The sequence below is a fragment of the Symphalangus syndactylus genome, chromosome 15 (assembly GCF_028878055.3).
Source record: "Symphalangus syndactylus isolate Jambi chromosome 15, NHGRI_mSymSyn1-v2.1_pri, whole genome shotgun sequence".
Taxonomy (NCBI): domain Eukaryota; kingdom Metazoa; phylum Chordata; class Mammalia; order Primates; family Hylobatidae; genus Symphalangus; species Symphalangus syndactylus.
Genome location: NC_072437.2, coordinates 40,367,342 through 40,389,482, shown reverse-complemented (window position 1 = coordinate 40,389,482; position 22,141 = coordinate 40,367,342). Strand labels below are relative to the sequence as shown.

At 36.2% G+C, this 22,141-nt stretch overlaps 1 long non-coding RNA gene across 1 annotated transcript; it reads left to right on the top strand.

Annotated features, from left to right (window-relative positions):
- The first annotated feature begins 351 nt into the window (after nt 1-351).
- LOC129463891 (uncharacterized) lies at nt 352-20,194 on the top strand. Its single transcript, XR_008651337.2, has 4 exons — nt 352-421; nt 2,574-2,774; nt 19,437-19,613; nt 19,730-20,194. It is a non-coding gene; the product is annotated as an uncharacterized lncRNA (long non-coding RNA).
- Nucleotides 20,195-22,141: the final 1,947 nt, after the last annotated feature.

The following is a 22,141-nucleotide window of genomic DNA, read 5'->3' as shown; positions in this document are numbered from 1 at the left end:
GGAATTGCTAAACATTTATAATAATATTGCAGCTGTCATTGTCCAAAAATACATAGATATGAACATTTTTGTCACAAAATGTTGACTGTATACATTTCCCTCAAACTGATTTTTTCAATATTTTTAGTAATAATTTTAGCCAGATTAGATTAAAACACAATATAAATTACTTTTTATATATTTAAAATACTTCACCAAATATTTTATGCATTTCTATGTCCCATTTTATTAGAATTAAGAATAATATAATGTATTGTCAATTTTGTCCCTAAATTGAATATATTTCTCTACAGTTTTCTCAAGAGGGATTTGCAGAGACAGGATGCTATGAAATTACCTCTCCCATGCTCTCCACAGTACTAAGACTGAGGTACCTGTCTACATCAAAAGATGAGCAGTACAATGCAGATGACTTAGCCAGGTGATTCTTTACCTTTACACCATCTCCTATTATAAGCTGAATTGTCCCCTTCCCCAAATTCATATACTGAGTTTCTAACATTCAGCTCCTCATTTAAAGATAAGATTTTTAAAAAGGTGATTAAAGTAAAGTGAGGTCACTGATGTGGGCCTAATCCAATAGGACTGATATTCTTAGAAGAAAAAAAAAGATTATGACACAGACAGAAGAAAGACCATGTAAAGACACAAGGAGAAGACAGCCATTTACAAGCCAAGAAGAAAGGTCTCTGAAGAAACCAACCCTGCTGGCACCTTGCTCTTGGACTTCTGGCCTCCAGATCTATGAGGAAGTACATTTCTGTTGTTCAAGCAACCTGAATTGGTTTACTTTCAAATGGCAGCCCCAACAAACTGATAGATCCGCAGAGGTCTTTTTCTTTCCACAATGTAAAAATTTTAAATCCATTTTTTTCAGAAAGCATTGCTTCCACCTCAATTTTGAGTTCCAGTAAACAAAACTTAAACATCAAATGGTGACAAACAGTATAAACTTGCATATAATACATGATAAATGAATATTAGCAATAACTTTTATTATCTGGGCCAATGGCTTGCTCTTTCTCCATCACTGAGTGTCCCCAGTATATCCTCTTTTCTCCTGTTTTCTTCAAAGCCAGACAAATTGGCTCCACTTTCCAGCAAAACAGTGGGTCCATCTGTCAGTAGAGTACAAAAAGAACAGAAAATTCCATACCTCTAACTATATTAATCCATAGCTACATGCAATTTGCACTGTCAATCTAAGTGTGCACATATAATAACTCACATCTCACTTGCACTTATATTTATAAATCATGGTATCAGGGGAAGCAGGCATGAGTAAACCAAAACAGATAAAGATATGAACTCACACATAAATTAACATTCAAAAATAACCTTTTGATTAAATAGTTCATAATTTGGAAAACTCTTTACTTAGTTTAGATTGTAAAACATAGGGATATCTCAAATAAATTGAGATCTCTATCATTCTCCTATTCATTTGTTATATTTTCAAAACAAAATTATTGAATGCCTAATCTCTGTTTCACATTAGTAAATAAAAATAGATATGTCAAGGAATTATCACTGGGTTGGTCTTAGAGAAAAGCAAAAGAAGTGTATTACTTGGTCAGGTAACTCTCTGATGTAAAACGTATTTTCCCCCTGTGTGTTTATCTCTCTCTCTGTGTGTGTACTTCCCTAACTGGTTGTAGCCGTAACATTAGGTAACATGTATAAAATGCTTAGGAAAGCTCCTGGCACAAATTAAGTATTTAATAAACTAAGATAGTTAACTAATTAGCCTATATAAATTCCAGTTTCTACATCCATGAAAAGAAGAAAAATATATTTATTTGATACGGGTGTTGTCGGGATTGAATGAGATAATGCATGTAGCCCAAATTTTACATATACAGTTTAATTAATATTAACCCCACCCCCTAAAAAACTGCATATGATATGAGCATAGGATGATTTCCACAAACTATGTTAACATTAACTGAAAAATTATTCATTTAATTCTCCTATGCAATTGATAAACTCTGAAGTCTCAAATATACTTTGAATATAAACAACACTGATTTATCAAGCTTTCTGATTATCCTATGGGATGAGATCCATATTTAATCCTTCAGAAAAGTGAAACTTTGAAAAAGTGTCTAGTTAGTGGTGAAATGGTATTTTTGACAACACAAATAATTTCTTTTTTTGAGGTAAATTTTAATGCTGAATCAGTAGATTTATTGCACTGATTTTTTATGAGTAAAATTATTACATTCAAACTCATGCACAGAGTATTTTACTGAATGACATTCTGTAGTAAGACCTGTCATGAATATTGCTGAGAGACACAGAGTATAATTCCTACTTGCAACTTAAATTATAAAACTCTCAAGGATCTTCTCAAATAACATTGAATAAATCCATGCTGTGTCATTGGAAGGGAAATACTTCTAAAGTATATTATACTGATTGTCACTGTTAAATATTTTTTTATTGGTGTGTATGTGTAAGAGTTGCTTTAAAACTAATTTCAGAATAAATGAAAACCAATACAAAGAATGCTAATCACGAAGTTACTTTTACCTTAAAAGTTTTCACAGTTTTTTTCTTTTTTTTTTTTCAAGTTTGCTGACTAGGGATGTTGGGTGCCAGCTCTCCTCAGAAAGATCAAAGTTACAGGTGAATGGCCATGATTTAAATGGAAATCTGAGGGAATGGAGCAAGGACCTGTTGGAGCACCCATGGAAAGAACCTGGGACACAAAAGAGGAAAGCAGCAAGAGACTGGCAGAGATTGTCTCCCTAGAAACCTGGACCATGAAAAGGGTAAGTCATGGCTTCTCTTGTCTCCTCACCTGTGTGACAATCTGATGTTCTCCGAAGTGTTGGGGAACCCCTCTGCCCTCACAGTCCAGACAAGGATGTCAGTGGTGATGTGGGACCTTGCTAAGGACAATAAATTGGGTGGTCAGTTCATGCAGGTATGCCCATAATCCCCTCAGACCCAAATTGAAATGGCAGGTGCCACACTGGTTTTACATGCACTGTTCTCCCCAGGGGACTTCAGCCCTTAGGTCGCCACATCACCAGATACCCCACAAACATAGCCCATGACCTGCTTGGACTTTGGCAACCATATGGTACCAGCAGATCCCTGAGGAGCTGTGGGTTCCTTAAAGATCTAGCCCTCAGTGTGGGCTGCCCTTAGGGAAGAGGGGAGCACAGCCCTCCAACCTGCCCTTGGGACAAAGGAAACATGGACATTGAGTCAATCAATGAAGTGGGTGGCATTGGCTGCTGGAAATAGAAATGAGAAAGAGGTTATCTCCTGTTGCCCCCATCCACTGTTGCAGACACAACAGAGCGAAGGATAGGACCCATCTCCTGCTCTTTACATAAGGCAGTAGCATTCTGGCAGTAAAGGGCAGACAAATCACAGAGCTGTCTGTCTGCTCTGGACCCAGGGCTTAGCCCCAAACCCTATTTTGTAGTAGCCACCAGAAGGGCATTTCTTTGGTTCTTGGCTACGGATAGGAGGCAGCAGATAATGATTATATGAACTAAAGGTCACAAACCCTGCAACGGGGCCCTGATATAAAAGCAGAGCCTGTTCCTCCTTGCCCAGGATAAGCAGCTAGTGCAGCACCTCAACCCTGCCCCTGAGATCTCAGCATACCCCAACATGCTTATTCCCTCCTTCTCTTATTAGGGTAGGTTCCTCCCCTCAATTATTAGGGTCCTGGAGAGTGGGTGGCTCTTACTCTTAAGTGACACTTACTGCATGGAATACTGAACTGTACCACCAAATAAAAAGCTGCTGTCTGAAGGGCCCAGTGATAATGAATGAGATAAGTTTTATGAGACCTGTGTACTCTCAGCTCTGTAGAAGATAGTGCATCAGCTCATATGTCCAATACATCACTACAACAAGCAGCATGTGAGAAACCCACAACAGAGAGGGTCTCCACAACCAAGAAACCTATATAGAGACTTGGCCCCCTGAAAGCACCCAAAAATGAAGCCAAATAATCATATGCAATACACATCACAGTCATATCCTCAAGGGAAAAAAAGAATAAAATGTAAAAATTCCATTCAAATGATAGTAAATTAAACAAAAAATAAAAGCAACTGCTGCTTCAGATGAGAAGGAATCAGTGTGAAGACACTAGCAGAACAAAAAAACTGAGTGTTGACATCTCTGAAGGAAGACACTAATTCTTCAACAAAGGATCCTAACCAAAATGAAAATTCTAAAATGACAGATAAAGAATCCAATAGGAAGCGCAATGAGATTCAAGAAAAAATGGAAAATCAAAGCAAAGAAACTGGAAAAATGATTCAGGATATAAAAGAAGAGATTGCTATATTTAATGGAAAAACAAGTAGAAATTCTGGAATTGGAAAATTTACTAAAGAAATTTCAAAATATAGTTGGAAGCTTTACTAATAGACTAGACCAAGCAGAAGAAAAATTTTCAGACCTTGAAGATCTGTTTTTTGAATTAACCTAGTCGGACAAAACTGAAGAAAAACATTGTTTTTAAATAAACAAAACTTTAGAGAAATATGGGATTACCTAAGTTGACCAAAGCTATGACCAAAGCTATGACCAAAGCTTATAAAGCATTCTTGAGAGAGAAGAAAAAGTAAGCAAATTGAAAAAAACATATATTTGAGAGAATAATTCAGGAAAATTTCCCTAGTCTTCCCAGAGAGGTAGACACCCAGATACAAGAAATTTAGAGAACACCTGTAAGGCAATGTACAAGAAAAACTTCACCAAGACATATGGTCATCAGACTATTCAAAGTCAACACTAAAAAAAATCTTAAAGGCAGCTAGATAAAAGGGTCAAATCACCTATAAAGGTACACCCATCAAACTAACAGTGGATTTCTCAGCAGAAACCTTACATGCCAGAAGAGATTGTGAGCCTACTTTTAGCCTCCTTAAAGAAAAATAATGCCAGCCAAAATTTTATATCCTGCCAAACTAAGCTTAATAAATAAATGAGTAATCAAGTCATTCCCACACAAGGAAATGCTAAGGGCAATTGTCACAACGAGACTAGTCCTACAAAAAATGCTCAGAGTAGTTCTAAATATGGAAATGAAAATATGATACTTGCTACAATAAAAGCACTCATAAATACAAAGTACACATATCCTATAAAGCAAATACACGATTGAGACTACAAAGCAACTACCTAAAAACACTATGACAGGAACAAAACCTCACATGTCAGTATTAACTTTGAATGTAAATGGCCTAAGTGCTCCACTTAAAAGATGTAGATTGGTAAATTGGATAAAAATAAAAACCCAACCATCTGCTTCCCTCAAAGGACCCCTAATGAATAATGACACCCACAGGCTCAAAGTAAGAGAAAAATATGTTATGCAAATGGAAAACCAAAAAGACCAGGCACTGTTATTTTTTTACTATATAAAACAGACTTTAAATCAACAACAGTAAAACAAAACAAAACAAATTAAAGAAGGACATTATATAATGATAAAGGGGTTACTTCAACAAGAACATTTAACAATCTTAAATATATACACAGCCATCACTGGAGCACACAGATTTATTAAAGAAACACTACTAGACCTAAGAAAAAGAGACAGAGAGCTATATACTATAGTGTTATCTTTTGTGTCTTTGATAACAGCCATGCTAAAACATGTGAGGGGATATCTCAGTGTGGCTTTGAGTTGCATTTCCCTGATGATTGGTGATGGTTAGCATCTTTTAATATACGTTTTGACTATTCTTATGTTTTCTTTTGTTTATTAGTTTTTTTTAGGTAAATGCATACTTGATATACAGTTCCCTCCTAGTTATCTACTCAAGAGAAATAAAAACATATGCCCACACAAAGACTGGTCTTTATTTCAAAGCAGTATTATTCATAATTGCCTCAAACTGGTGAGTAGATAAGTAAACTTTGATGTATCCATACAAAGGAACACTACTCAATAGTTATATGGAACAAACTACTAATACACACCACAACATAGATGAATCTCAAAAACATTATGCTAAGTAAAATAATCCAAGCCCAAAAAGACTACATACTGTATATTCTCCTTAATATGAAATGCTAGAAAAGACCAAACTATAATCACATTAAACAAAGTAGCATTTGGGATCAAAAGAGGCTACAGATAATTGACTGCAAAGGGGCATGAGGGAAGTTTCTAAGATGATGAAAATATTCTAAATTTTGATTGTGGCCATGATAACATGACTGCACACATTTGTCAATCTCACTAAACTGTGTACTTAGAAAGGATAATTTATTCCATAGAAATTTAATTCAATAAAGTTGATAAAGATAGATTATTAGCATAGCATTTTCCCTTTACAAATTTTGCCAGTTATTTTCTTCTGGATCTATTTACTTTCTTTTGTGCTAAACTGAGTGATATGGTTTGGCTGTATCCCCACAAAAATCTCATCTTGAATTGTAATTCCCACAATTCCCACATGTACTGGGAAGGACTCAGTGGGAGGTAATTGAATCATGGGGGTGGGTCTTTCTTATGATAGTGAGTAAGTCTCATGAGAGCTCCTCAAGCTCTCTCTCTTTGCCTGCCACCATCCATGTAAGACCTGACTTGCTCCTCCTTGCCTTCCACCATATGAGGCCTCCCCAGCCATGTGGAACTGTGAAGTCCATTCAATCTCTTTTTCTTCCCAGTCTCAGGTATGTCTTTATCAGATGCATGAAAATGGACTAATATTCTGTGGAACAAGCAAATTAGACAATCTGCCTTTGACAATTAAAAGTCTGGTGATGATAGGCCAGGCGTGGTGGCTCATGCCTGCAATCCTGGCACTTTGGAAGGCCAAGGCGGGCGGATCATGAGGTCAGGAGATCGAGACCATCCTGGATAACACGGTGAAACCCCATCTCTACTAAAAATACAAAAATTAGCCGGGCATGGTGGTGGGCGCCCGTAGTCCCAGCTACTCGGGAGGCTGAGGCAGGAGAATGGCGAGTGAACCTGGGAGGCAGAGCTTGCAGTGAGCCAAGATCACGCTACTGCACTCCAGCCTGGGCGACAGAGTGAGACTCTGTCTCAAAAAAGAAATAAAAATTAAAAAAAAAACTCTGATGATGATAATAAAGTGTACAATTTCAGGGGTCTCTATAAAATACTAAGGGCACAGAGGACAAAGTAAGAGGTAGGAATCCAACAGTGGGAGTGCATTTATATATGAAGCCTGTAATATATTAAGTAATGCGAGGCCCTTAACTTGCTCTATTTTTTTAATCAAGTGAGTGGAGAAATAATTGTGGTGGGTAAAAGAATCTCAAGAAGTTACACTCAGAGTGAGTTTTAAAATGTCACTAGCAGACAAAGCACGTGGGATTCCTTGACATGATCATTCTAAATACATGAGTATATTGTAGACAATGGCTTTGGGGGAAAGCAGGATTAATTTAGTTTATTTAAAGCTTAAGAAAAATGCATAAGGGGAAAGTAAAAAGAATGACAGCATTACTGGCAAATGACTCAGATTAGGAAGGGCAGTCATGCATCTATGTTCAGTACTAATTTGGAATTGACAGTGGCATTGGAATTAGATAGTAATAGCTTTGAATTTTTAGATTGTTTTGAACAGTATATTTATTTTAATAATATGGATTCTTCCTATCCATGAGCATGGGATGTTTTTCCATTTGTCTGTGTCATTTACAATTTTTTAAATCAGTGTTTGTAGTTTTCCATGTAGAAGTTTTTCACCCCTTGGTTAAATGAATTGCTTGGTAATTTTATTGTGGCTATTTTAAGTGGAATTGTATTCTTGATTTGGTTCTCAGCTTGAGCATTTTTGGTGCATATAAATACAGCTGATTTCTGTGCATTAATTTTGTATTCTGAAAGTTTACTGAAATTGTTCATCAGGTCTGGCAGGCTTTTGGAGGAATTTATGAAGTTTTCTAGGTAGATCTAGTCATCAGTAAACAGAGATAATTTGACTTCCTCTTTTCCAATTTTGATGCCTTTTATTTTTACCTCTTGCCTGATTGCTCTGGTTAATACTTCCAATATTATGTTGACTAGGAGTGGTGAGACTGGACATCTTTGTCTTGTTCCAATTCTTAGAGAAAATGCTTTTGACATTTTCCCATTAAGTGTGATACTGGCCGTGGGTTTGTCATATATGGCTTTTATTATTTTGAGTTATGTTTCTTCAATGCCTAGTTTGTTGAAGGTTTTTATCATGAAAGGATGTTGGATTTTATCAAATGCTTTTTCTGTGTCTATTAAGATAATCATATGGTTTTTGTTTTTAATTCTGTTTAGTGGTGAATCAGATTTATTAATCTGTATTAAAACACCCCTGCATCCCCAGAATAAAACATGTTTGATTATGATGAATTATGTTTTTGAAGTGCTGCTGGATTCAGTTTGCTAGTATTTTGTTGAAAAATTTTGGAGGTTGTTCATCTGGGATTTCTGCCTGAGGTTTCCTCTTTTTTTTCTTGGGTCTGTGCCAGATTTTGGTATCAGGAAGTCCCTCTTTGTCAATTTTTTTAAACCCTTGAAGTAAGATGGGTACTAGACCTTTCTTGATAGCTGATAGAAGTTAGGTGTGAGTCTATCTAATACAGGGCTCTTTTAGCGAGTAGATTTGTTATTACTGATTCAACTTCATAGTTCATTATTGTTATGTTCACAATTTAAATTTCTTCCTGATTCAATCGTGGGAGGTTGTATCTAGCAATTTATCCTTTTTCTCTCAGTTTTCTAGTTAGTGAACATAGAGATGTTCATAACAGTCAATGATAATCTTACATATATGTCTGTGGTATCAGTTGTAACATCATGGGAATCATTTCTGGTGGAGCTTATTAAAATATTCTCTCTTTTGTTCTTCATTAATCTAGGCAGTGGTCCATCAATTTTATTTCTTCTTAGGCACACTGGCTCCTGTTTCTTCCTTCATAGCCACTCATGAATGCCCACCTCAAGACTTTTCCATTTGTTCTCCCTCTACCTGACAGAGTCTTCCCTAGGTCCTTCTTGTACTGGAACACTGTTATTTTTCTCTAGGTTTGAGAAGTTCTCTGTTATTGTCCTTTTGAATATACGTTTTAGCTCTCTCTACCTCCTTTTTAAGGCCAATAACTCTTAAATTTGCCCCTTTGAGGCTATTTTCTAGATCTTCAAGGTGTGCTTTATTCCACTGTATTATTTTTTGTTTTGTCTTCTCCAACCATATATTTTTTCATATAGTGTATCTTCAAGCTCACTTATTTCTTCTGCTTGATCAATTATGCTAATAAGAGAATCTGATGCATTCTTCAGCATGTCAGTTGCATTTTCTTTCTTTTTTAAGTTATTTTTCTTTGAGAAATGGTCTTATTGTGTCACCCAGGCTGGAGTGCAGTGGTACGATCATGGCTTATTGCAGCCTCTACCTCCCAGGCTCAATTGTTCCTCCCAGCTCAGCCTCCCAAGTAGCTGGGACTACAGGCATGTACCACCACACCTGGCTAATTTTTTGTATCGTTTTGTAGAGATAGAGCTTCACCATTTTGCCCAGGTTGTTCTCAAACTGCTGTGCTCAAGCAATTCACCTGCTTTCGGCTCCCAAAGTGTTGGGATTGTAGGCATGAGGCACTGTGCCTGGCCATCGATTGCATTTTCAACTCCACAATTTTTGTTTGTTTTTTTCTAATTATTTCAATCTCTTTATAAAATTTTTCTAATAGAATTCTGAATTCCTTCTCTGTGTTATCTTAAATTTCTTTGAGCTTCCTCAGCACACCTATTTTGAATTCTCTCTCTGAAAGGTCACACATTTCTACTTCTCCAGGATTGGTCCCTGGTGCTTTATTTATTTCATTTGGTGAGGTCATGTTTTCCTGCATAGTCTTGATGTTTGTGGATGTTCGTTGTTGTGTGGGCATTGAAAAGCTAGGTATTTATTGTAGTCTTTGCAGTCTGGGCTTGTTTGTACCCATTCTTCTTGGGAAGGCTTCCAAGGTATTTGAAGGAACTTGGGGGTTCTGATCTCAGTTTTTGGTCACTGCAGCCTTATCTGCATTAGGGGATACCACACAGTAGGTAATGCTGTGGTTCTTGCAGATTGTAGAGGTACTGCCTTGGTGGTCTTGGATAAGATCCAGAAGAATTCCCTGGATTACCAGACAGAGACTCTTGCTCTCTTTCGTACTTTCTCCCAAACAGAGTTTCTGTGAGCTGAGCTGCCTGGAGGTGCGGGAGGGTTGACACAACCACCTCCGTGGTCACCACCACTGGGGCTGCACTCGATCAGACCTGAAGCCCACATGGAACTGAATCTCACTCCAAGCCCACTGTAACTACTACCTGGCCAGCACCTATGTTTGCTCAAGGTTCTGGGGCTATATAATCATCAGGCTCTATAATCAGCCAGTCTTGTTCTCTTCTCTGGAAGAGAGGGGACTACAGGCAGGTCCAGAGATGCCCTCTGGGAGCCAGGGTTTAGAGTCAGAAACCTAAGAAATCTACCTGGTACTCTGTTCTGGTGCATCTGAGCTGGCACCAAAACAATAAGACAAAGTCCTTCCCACTCTCCCCTCTCCTTTCCCCAGGCAGAGGAGTGTTTTCCATGTCCAACCACCACAGGCCTTTGTGGAGTCCTGCCAGGGTATTGCCAGTGTTCACATAAGGCCCAAAGACTCTTTAGTAAGCTTGTAGTCAGCAAGTGATAAATCCTGCTAGGACTGGGTTCTTCCCTTCAGGGCAGTGGGTTCCCTTCTGGCCCATGGTGTATCTAAAAGTACTGTCCAGAAGCTAGGGGCTGGGATGTGGGCCTCCCAACTCTGCTTTGTACCCTATTCTAGTGTGGCCGAACTGGTATTCAAGTGGCAAAACAAAATCCTCCTTAATTTTATCTCACCTTTCCTCAAGCAGAAGGAAGGACTCTCCTTTGGAGCTGTAAGCTGTGGTGCCTTGGGTTGAGGAAGGGGTGGTACTAGCACTTCCCTGGCCATCCCTGCTGTGTCTCACTAGGTCAAGTGACTCCCAAGTCCACTGGCTCCAAGCACAGCACTAGGACATGCCTAGGAGTTGCAGTCCCTGTGGCCTAGACTCCCTTTCAAGTTTATTTAGGGCCCAGACTAATTTAGCCCATGGTGGCCAGCATTGCTGATACTTAAGTTCTGACTGTTGAGATGAGCGATTCCTCTCTTGTTAGGGCTGTTCTAAATGTTCCTTCCATGGGCATCAGCTGAGTTCTGCCCAGCACTGTGGGCCTCTGTATTGGCAGCACTGTATTCCCACGCAAAGTCCCACAAGTGCACAGAATTTCTGTCAGCACCATGTGGCCACTGCTAAGGGATGGGGAAAGGGTGATGTCAGAAATTGAAGACTGTCTTTCCTACCCTTTTCAGTACCTCTTTAAGCAATATGAAGTTACACCCAGGTACTGTGATTGCTTACCTGATTTTTGGTTCTCATTAAGGTGTTTTTTTGTGTGTGTAGATAGATGTTAAATTTGGTGTTCTTGCGGGGAGGACAATTGATGGAGGCTTCTATTCAGCCATTGCATTAGTCTGTTCCCACACTGCTGTAAAGACATACCTGAGACTAAGTAATTTATAAAGAAAAGAGATTTAGTTGACTCACAGTTCTGCATGGCTGGGGAGGCCTCAGGAAGCTTACAATCATGGTGGAAGGCAAAGGGGAAGCAAGGCAAGTCTTACATGGCAGAGGAAAGAGAGTGAATGGGAAGTGCTACACTTTTAAAGTATCAGATCTTGTCAGAACTCACTATCATGAGAACAGCAAAAGGGAAATCTGCCCTCGTGATCCAATCACCTCCCACCATAACACATGGGGATTACAATTAGAGATGAGATTTGGATGGGGACACAGGGCCAAACCATATCAACCATCTTATTCTGCCTCTTGCCTCCACTTCTTACTTTTCAAATTTGCTCTCTTTGTTTTCTGAAACCACATTGTCTGGGTTTCTTTCTGATCTCCTGGGCCCTTCTTAGTCTTCTTTAATGTGTTTTGTTCCTTTTTCTGAATTACAGTGTTGGGGCATCCTTAAGTTCAGTCTTAATCTCTGCCTCTCTATCCACATTCCTTCACTATCAGAAAATAACTAAGTTATTTGTACATTATACAGTGTACAAACATTTGTACATTGACAACTCACACATTTCTGCAGCCAGATCTGACTCGTAATTTAAGTGGCAGACATTTTTAGCACTCTCTTGATATAACCACTCAAATAACCACTCTGTATCTCAAACTTTACATATTCAAAGAAAAATTTTGGTTTCTATTTTTATAACGCTGTTATTTTCCCAAGGTTGTCCCCCAATAATTACATAATACTTTACTACATATTAGATCAAAAATTTATTAATTATCCCTGATATTTTTTCACCTTCACCTCTCTCACAGATTGAATTCATTAGCAATTTCTAGAAGCTTAAAATCCAGAAAACATGCTACATTCATGCACTTCTCTTCATTTCATACCACTGTCCTTGTTTATATCATTTTCAAAGTACTTCACCTGCTACATAAACTACTTCAATGCCTTCTAACAGATCTAACTGTTCCCACTTCTACCATCCTAATCTATTTATTCTTCATTCAGAGACATCATTATCTTCTAAAGTATCATAATTATTTCATAATTTCCCCCAATTAATTTGAGAAACTTCAAAGAAAAAATAACGAATTATGTATTATTTTCCTATTAAAGTTTTCCAATTCCAATGAATCTCAACAAGAAAAGTCAGTAATAAAATACTTGTGCTATAATAGGCAATCTCAAAAAGTAATTATAAGATAATGTCAAGTTGATGCATTCCTGTCAAAGAAGACTATAACGAAATATTTGGAAATTCATATTCTATTAAGCTATTTTATTAAGTATAGCATATAATGTTATTTTCTTTTGATTTGTGATGACAATATTTGAACACTAGAAATCATGATTCAGTTGAAAATTTTCTTTTCAATAAATACTTATCCATGTATTGCCTAAAATGTTATAGCATGACTTTGACAGAAATCCTTTGGGAACATATCAGAGATATATATATAACTCATTTTCCACAGATAAAACAATTATATAAAAACAATTGTTTTTATTTTAATGGTAAGGTTTATTAGAGTTAGAATTTTTATGTTACCGTGGTGTGAAAATGTTGTTTTTACTTTAACCAAAATGTCAGAGTATTTCATGAAATTGAACCAATAATGTGTGAACTGTGATAGCTATGGAAAACTAGTTCTTGGGCTACTAAGGACCATTCGTCTGTCCTTTCAAAAAGGTAAACTACTTCATTGTATATGCTAGGTTTTTTATCAAAATTCTTTGCTCCATTTATAACTTTAGCAGAATTATATTTAGAAGAGTATTTTGCCTGAATCTTACCTTCATCCCTAGAAAAATCAGCGCATGGGTGCTCACGTGCTCTGCCTGTTTTTTAGAGATAATAAATGTGAGGTGCAACAACTTGCCCCTAAAATTAGAAAGCACACTCCAGACCACTGGATCTCCAGATCCACAAGCATCTTCGTGGATGTAAAAGAACTTGACTCTTCACCGGTTTTCATCTCCTCTCTGGGAAACATTTGCCTAAACAGAGCCTCCAGGATACTTGTTACTTCCAGCCCAATATAATTACAATTAGTAAAATATCACCAATTCAATAGTACAATATTCTGTGGAATGCAAGATAATAATGTGCCCAGCAGACTAATTTATGGTAAAGAGCAGGAGAATAAATATTGTCCTGGGGCAATACAGAGAATGTGCATTGTCCTGTAAAGACAAACAGGTTTTTGTTGTTTTTATTGATAGGGACTGAAGAGAATACATGTGTTAGATCAGTAACAACATTACAAATGATAAAGACTATGTCGATCTGCTCTGGTAGACACACAACATCCAGCATGGTGGTTTAGGATTATCATAGCCCATTGTCATCTGCCACAATCCATCTGGCTTTCAAAACAGAGGCGAGACAACCTATTTTTAAGTCTTTTAATAAGTTAAGTTGCATTAACTTCTGCAACTCCTTCCAGAATGTGATTTTTAAAAAAATTACTATTTATTCTAGTGGTACAATCCTTCTTGGAACCATTTGTAATTAGGCTCCTTTATAGCCCTGTCAGATCCTGGACTAAATTTTCAGTGCAGTCTTTTCTGTGGCTATAAGAGACAATATATTAGAGTTTGCCACTAAAATCCATGGATAAGAACTATTGACTTTTCACAGTATGAAATGAGTTGCCCAGTGGCTTTTCTAAGCCCAACTTGTCATTTTGCAAAAATTTCAATGTCATTTCAATTGTCATTGCATTTCAGTTCAAAACTACTGACTTTTCACAGTATGAAATGAGTTGCCCAGTGACTTTTCCAAGCCGACCTTGTCATTTTGCAAAAATTTCAAAGTCATTTACAGAAGCCAACCATCTCTAAAACCCATATAATTATCATTGCCATCACACAAGTCAACTGCAACAACCACTGCTCTTTCCAACACTTCAGCTTCTGCCTGCACCCTCTCCCAATTAAACATGTTAAAGCCTCAGTAGTTTTATTGCCACTCTATGACAGAGATTATCACCATCTCACCTCTAAAAGCCAATGGTGTCCACATTACCGTCAGTCCATTGAATTATTCCACTTTAAAGTCCTATTGAAAGTAACTATTGTTAAAGGTGAATTTATTAACAACTGTCCTAACTGGTGTTCTTAGAAAGAAAAACGTATTTTCTCCTACACCCATTGGCCAAAACTTACTCCTTTGAAGCACCAACTGTGCATTAGGGTGCTGAACAGAACCAGGGAACTTGAGAGCTTAGGAGGCAGGAGATATGACATGTGCAAGGCAAGGAACTGTGGGGTTTATACACATAGGTGGAGATCACCTAGAGTTGAAATATATATCAGTTACTGAAGTGAAAACAAAATTACTGAGGATCTCACGGACAGAAGCCAAGAGATTCTGAGGTGGCCCAATAAAAGTGTTCTGATACATATACTACTCAACAGATTTTAAAATCTCAATCAATCACAATCAAGATAAGTGAAAAGAAATATACATTTGGAAATAGTAAAGTAAAAAAGCACAGATAAAAAAGAAAAGATCAGAAAGACACCCTGAGAGATAAGGCTGACTACCATAGAAGGAACAGCCATTAAAAGGACAATTCAATTTCATGGCAGCATAAAATGCCAAATGAGAATGAAATACCATCTTCCATATTTTTAGAGAAAATAAACTGCCCAGCTTTAATTTTAGACATATAAAAGATCTTTTAAGAATGAAAAATACTTTTAGATCAAGCTTAGGGTATTTGCATTATGGTATCTTCAAAAAGGAAATTCTGAGAGATGTTATTTCAGAACACAGAGAAGTATTTTAAAATGGAAGATTTTAGATAGGATAGGAATAGAGAGAACAAAAATATAGATGTGTTCAAGAATCCAAAGAAATATTGAGGGTAACATAAAATTAGATTGTCGCATGTAAATTGAAAAGCAAAACTAAAATATAAAGCAACAATAGCATATCAGAAGGGGTTGAAAGACAATGTCCTTGTATTATTATATAAAGACAAAAGTCCTTCTATTATTTTACAGATATTGATTAGTTTTAGGCCTTACTAAGTTAATTATTTATACTGCAGTTCTTGAGATAACCATTCAAACTAGAAATATTATTCATTATTCCAAACCAGGAGGAGAAAAATATTAAGATAAAATTAGTTCAAAAGAATGAAAAAAAAAAAAGAAAAAGAAACGGGAAAATAGAACACATAAATGAGTTAATAGTTATAAACTCAAATATGTAAAAAATATGATAATTATCAGCAACACAACTAGTATTTCTAGCAAACATATATTATATGTAGTCTTCTTCCAAGCAGGGCTTAGACACTCCCTTTGGAGACTGATACTAAATTTCATGTTTAAGTCACATTTAAAACTCAATTGTCTTCCAGTGTTACATAGCAAAATCACTTTTGCCAACAAACATATTCAGTGCCTTCATCTACAGCTGCCTTTCAGTTACATCCACGAAAAAATATACATCTTTAAAAGTGAGTGTTTGCCAAATTTGTGTATTGAAAATCATACTATACTCTAAATTCAGGATGGTTATTAGACAAAAATAACACACATCTGGATATGTGAGAACTGGAAGTTAAGCATGCATTTAGTTCAATGGTCTAAATAATAATTTTATCACATACTTGGAATAAATATTCCTTCCTTCATACCACCTGAAGGAAGAGCAAACTGGTAATACCTTCCAGATGGTGATCAGAAAATGTGTATAAAAGCCTTTAAAATGTTCATGCCCTTTGACTTTGCAATCCTTTTATTAGGATTCTACCCCAATATGATAGAGTTACAAACAAACATTTGTAAAGAATACTATATTGTAATATTCAAGAAGCTTTGAAAACTAATCATTCATAAATATCTTACACAAGTTGTATTACATAAGCACCATTAAAATCATGTAAAATTGTATCACATTTTAAAAATATTTAACTACTTAAGTTATAAAACATGCTACAGTGAAGCACCCAGATATATAAAGCAAATATTATTAGAGCTAAAGAGAGAGATAGGCCCCAATACACTATTTATTGGAGACTTCAACACTCCACTTTCAGCTATGGAAAGATCTTCTGCACTATAGGCCAAATGGATCTAATAGGTATTTAAAGAATATTTCATCCAACAGCTGCAAAGTATACAATGTTTTCCTCATCACATGTATCATCCCTAAGTATGGGTGTTAAGATGTTAGGTCATGAAACAAGTCTTAAAACATTCAAAGAAAAAAAAAACGGAAATAGCATCAAGCATCTTCTCTGACCCCAGTGGAATAAAACTAGACATTAATTACAAGAGGAATTTTGGAAACTATAAAAATACATGGAAATCAAACAATATGCTTCTGAATAACCAGTGGGTCAATGAAGAAATCAAGAAACAAATTGAGGCCGGGCATGGTGGCTCATGCCTGTAATCCCACCACTTTGGGAGGCCAAGGCAGGCGGATCACAAGGTCAGGAGATTGAGACCATCCTAGCTAACACGGTCAAACCCCGTCTCTACTAAAAATAGAAAAAATTAGCCCGGTGTGGTGGCAGGCGCCTGTAGTCCCAGCTACTCGGGAGGCTGAGGCAGGAGAATGGCGTGAACCTGGGAGGCAGAGCTTGCAGTGAGCCGAGATCGCGCCACTGCACTCCAGCCTGGGCGACAGAGCAAGACTCCGTCTCAAAAAAAAAAAAAAAAAAGAAATTGAAAACATATATTGCAACAAATAGTAATGAAAGCATACTAAAACCTTTGAATTTCTGTAGTTTCAGTTGTAATGGGATATGGCAAAAGCAAAACTAAGAGGAAAGTTTATAGCTGTAAGTGTCTACATAAAAAAAGAGAAAATGCATCAAATAAACAATCTAATGATGCATCTTAAAGAACTACAAAAGCAACAACAAACCAGCCCAAAATTAGTAGAAGAAAATAAATAATAAAGATCAGAGCAGAAATAAATGAATTTGAAATGAAGAAGACAATGCAAAAGATCGATGGCATAAAAAGTTGGTTTTTTTAAAAGATAAAATTGAAGAATCTTTAGCTAGACTAAAAAAAAGAGAGAGAAAATACAAAGAAATAAAATTAGAAATGAAAGAGGAGACATTACAACTGATACTACAGGAAATCAAAGGATCATTATGGCTACTGTGAGTAACTATATGTCAATAAATTAAAAAATCTAGAAGAAATGTACAGATTCTTAGATATATACTACTTAGAAAGATTGAACCAGGAAGAAATTGAAAACCTGAATAGACCAGTAACAAGTAATGAGATGGAAACTGTAATAAAAATTCTCCTAGTAAAGAAAAGCCTGGGATCTGATGTCTTCACAGCTGAATTCTAGCAAACATTTAAAAAACTAATACCAATCCTACTCAAGTTATTCTGAAAGATAGAGGGGGAGGAAATACTTACAAACTCATGCTACCAGGCCAGTATTACCCTGCTACCAAAAACCAGACAAAGACACGTCATTAAAAATCTACAGGAAAATATCTCTGATGAATATTGATGTAAAAATCTTCAACAAAATATTAACAAAGTAATTTCAATAATGCATACAAAGATCATTTATCATGACCAAGTGGGATTTTCCCTGGAATGCAAACATGGTTCAACATACACAAATCAATCAATATTCTACATCATATCAACAGAATGAATGATAAAAATCATGCAATCATTTCAGTTGACGCTAAAAAAGCATCTAATAAAATTCAACATTTTCTTCTTAGTAGAATAAAAGATCAGATCCTCAAAATTGGGTATAGGAGGAACATACCTCAAAATAATAAAAGCCATATATTACAGATCACAACTAGTATTATGCTGAATGAGGAAGAACTGAGAGTCTTTCACCTAAGATCTGGAAAACAGCAAGGATACCCACTTTCACCACTGTTATTTCACATAGTACTGGAAGTTCTAGCTAGAGCAGTCAGACAAAAGAAAGAAATAAAGGACATCCAAAGTGGATGGAAGACATCAAATTATCCTTGTTTGCAGATGATACAATCTTATATTTGAAAAAACCCAAAGACTCCATGCAAAATCTATTAGAACTGAAAAACAAATGCAATAAAGTTGCAGGATGCAAAACTAGCATGCAATAATTCAGAAATTCTATATGCCAATAGTGCACCAAACTAGATTTTTGTTTTTTTAGCATTTGTGGACCGTTTTTTTCAAAATGCAATAGCAAAAAAAGAAACAAACAATCCCAAACATCCCTACAGCTTTCATTTATAAGAAAAAAAGTGATTATTTTTTGCAATACACTGTATAAAGATAAATTTACTTTCATTAATTCGTTGGTAAGGCTGAAATTATATTTTCATTAATAGAGTTCTAGGCCTGAAGATTTAATATATGCAAGAGAACAGCAATTTTCAATAGCATATCCCTTAAAATTGTCACTTTAATAGCTTCAGCTAAACAGAATTATTTAAGATACAAAAGGCTATTTAGATCATTGATTCAATTAGGGCAATTCACCCTGTTGTCATTTTTTTATGAACTCTTCAGTATACTTGTCACACAAGGTGAACCAACACAGTAAATGAATCATTCCAAAAATCTCTATATTAGACAGGTTTCATTATCTGGGACAGAGCAGTTATTTAAATATCATTAAAACAGGCTTAAAAGAGGAATAAAAGTGAGTAAAAAGCTGAAATAGAAAGAGAGCAACACAGAGAGAGAAATAGTGATTTAGTGATTTTAATAACTGTAAAATATTTCTTCCTTTGATTTGCTTGGAGAAGAAGTGATAACATATCTTTCTTAATCTATTGGACTTAAAACATAACTTTGAACCTAAAGCTATGGGACTTGATAATCTTTTCCGGTATACTACTTTTTTGATATTCTTTATAAATTCTACAGGTGGGGAGGAGAGAACACTATACTAAATATTACTCCTGGAAAAGTGCATTTGCTTCAGAGAAATCTTTATCATAGATCTAACAGGAAGGAACAATAGCACCTTCTATGTGCCGAAGTAGCACAATAATGAACTCTGTTCAAGTGGATCAAAAGGATCAAGGTCAAAATTAGGCACAGGTGAGGCAGGACATTTCTGATAGAATTGTATATTAGTCCATTCTCACATTGCTGTAAGTACCTGAGACTGGGTAATTTATAAAGAACAGAAGTTTAATTGGCTCATGGTTCCACAGGCTGTGCAGGAAGCATGATTCTGGCATCTGCTTGGTTTCTGGGAAGGTCTCAGGAAACTTAAAGTCACGGAAGAAGTGAAGGGAGAGCAGGCATGTCTTAAATGACCAAAGCAGGAAGAAGAGAGAGAAGTGTGGAGGTGCTACACACTTTTAAACAACCAGATCTTGTGAGAACTCTGTCAGGAGAGCAGCACTAGGGTAATGGTGCTAAACCATTCTTGGGGACTCCATCCCCGTGATACAATCACCTCCCTCCAGGCCCCACCTCCAACACTGAGAATTACAACTCAACATGAGATTTGGATGGGGACACAGATCCAACCCATATCAAGTTTTCACACCTTTCAGTAAAGCTTTATATTTTTTAAGTACTTGGAAGTAGAAGTAGAGAATAAGGGGAATATTGTACAGCCATCACAGCCTTTGTCTACTAAAGAAGTCAGTTCCATGTGACAAATGTTCATTTTAATATTCACTTCTTCAGTCCATCTGGGGGTGTTTCCTTATTTCTATAAGATGCTGCTTTTCAAATAAATTACCAAAAGCATTCTGGAAATCCAAGAGTAATTGTATGAACTATAAGTATTAGAAAACACAGACGTAAGTCGAAAATATTTATGAACCTAAATAGATGTAAAGCTAGTGACTCATATTTTATAATGTATTCTCAGATGATATTTCTTAAATAAAGTAGGCATTTCTATAAAATAAAAACCCTAATAATATATGTTATTAAGAAGAAAACTAGAAAAGGAAGAAAAAAAATGATGGTATGTTTGGAAGATGCTGAGGTGAGCTGGTGATAAAATTATCTCCACTGAAAAAGGAATATGAAGAGCAGGAATTGAATAAGCCAGACAATGCCTGAGTTTTTTCTGAAACCACTGTGCAGTTTTGGACTTTGACCTGATTTAATTTTCACCTCTATTCTTCCTCCCGCTCCTTCTCTTCCTTTATCTCATCTTCCTCTGCCTTTTACCTCTTTTAAAAATTGCATTTTGCAAACAAATACATGTTTGCCATAAATGAAACTATTTCAGAGTACTATAGAAATCAAAATGAAGGGCTTTCTGCACTGACGGTTAATTCTACCATCTTCCCCAGGTGCAACAGCTGTTAGCAGTATATCCTTCAGTTACCAGTTTCAGGCATTTACCTATGTATCTGTACAAATGCATTAAAAAATAATGAACACACAGGCAAACTGGTTTGTTTCCATTTTACTTAGCTCTGTAAGGTGTCATGTTTTACATATTCTGCAAATTCTCCCCATGTAAAATACATATAAACCCAGTATTATTTTTAATATCTCCAATATTTTGGTATACTTCAATTTATTTACCACTTGTTCCCAATTCTTGGTGATATCAATACGTCAAGCTCTTTAAAAAGAACTTTGGTTTATCATCCACTTTTCACCCTGACCACTTATATGTTCATTTTGCTTTGACAAGCAGGACTTGACTTCTTTCAGCTTCCTGACTCACTTGGAATTGTATCAACAGGTGAGTGTTATGCTCAAAAACCAATCCACAAATCATAAAAAGTCACTGGAACTTTTTTTTTTGGAAATGGAGTTTCACTCTGTCACCCAGGCTGGAGTCCAATGGTGCGATCTCGGCTCACTGCAATATCCATCTCCTTGGTTCAAGCAATTCTCCTGCCTCAGCCTCCGGAGCAGCTGGGATTACAGGCACCTACCACCATGCCCAGCTAATTTTTGTGTTTTTAGTAGAGACCAGGTTTCATCATATTGGTCAGGCTGGTCTCAAAACTCCTGACTTTGTGATCCGCCCACTATGGCTTCCCAAAGTGTTGAGATTACAGGTGTGAGGCACTGGAACATCTCATAACTATCAGGCAAAGAATTTGATATTAAAACTTTCTAAATTAAAACCATAAAAATTCCTCAACACAGTGTCACTTTTTTAGTCTATCCACTGATTAAAATATTAATTAAAATACATTTATATACAGGGAATACTGCTGCAATATTTTTGTACCTGCAGAAAATATAAACAATATAAATGCCGATGAGGAATGGTTAAATAAAGGGGATTCCATTCATAAAAGTGAATATTATGTCAATCCACCCATGTCTTTTGATCTAGGTGAATTATTTTTATTATTTAATAAAGAAATGAATTCATTATTTTAACCTAAAGTATAATATTTTTGTTTACTAATACATTTTTATTATCTAAATTATAACTACATAACTTTTCAGAATCAAGTAGCTTTTTTTTTCCTTTTTTCTTTTGGTACTCACTGGTTACAGCAAAGCAGCTTTTATTATTTACTTTTTAAAATTTCAACATTTATTTTAGATTCAGGGGATACACATGCAAGTTTGTTACCTGAATACATTTGTGATGCTGAGGTTAGGATACAACTGATTCTGTCGCCCAGGTA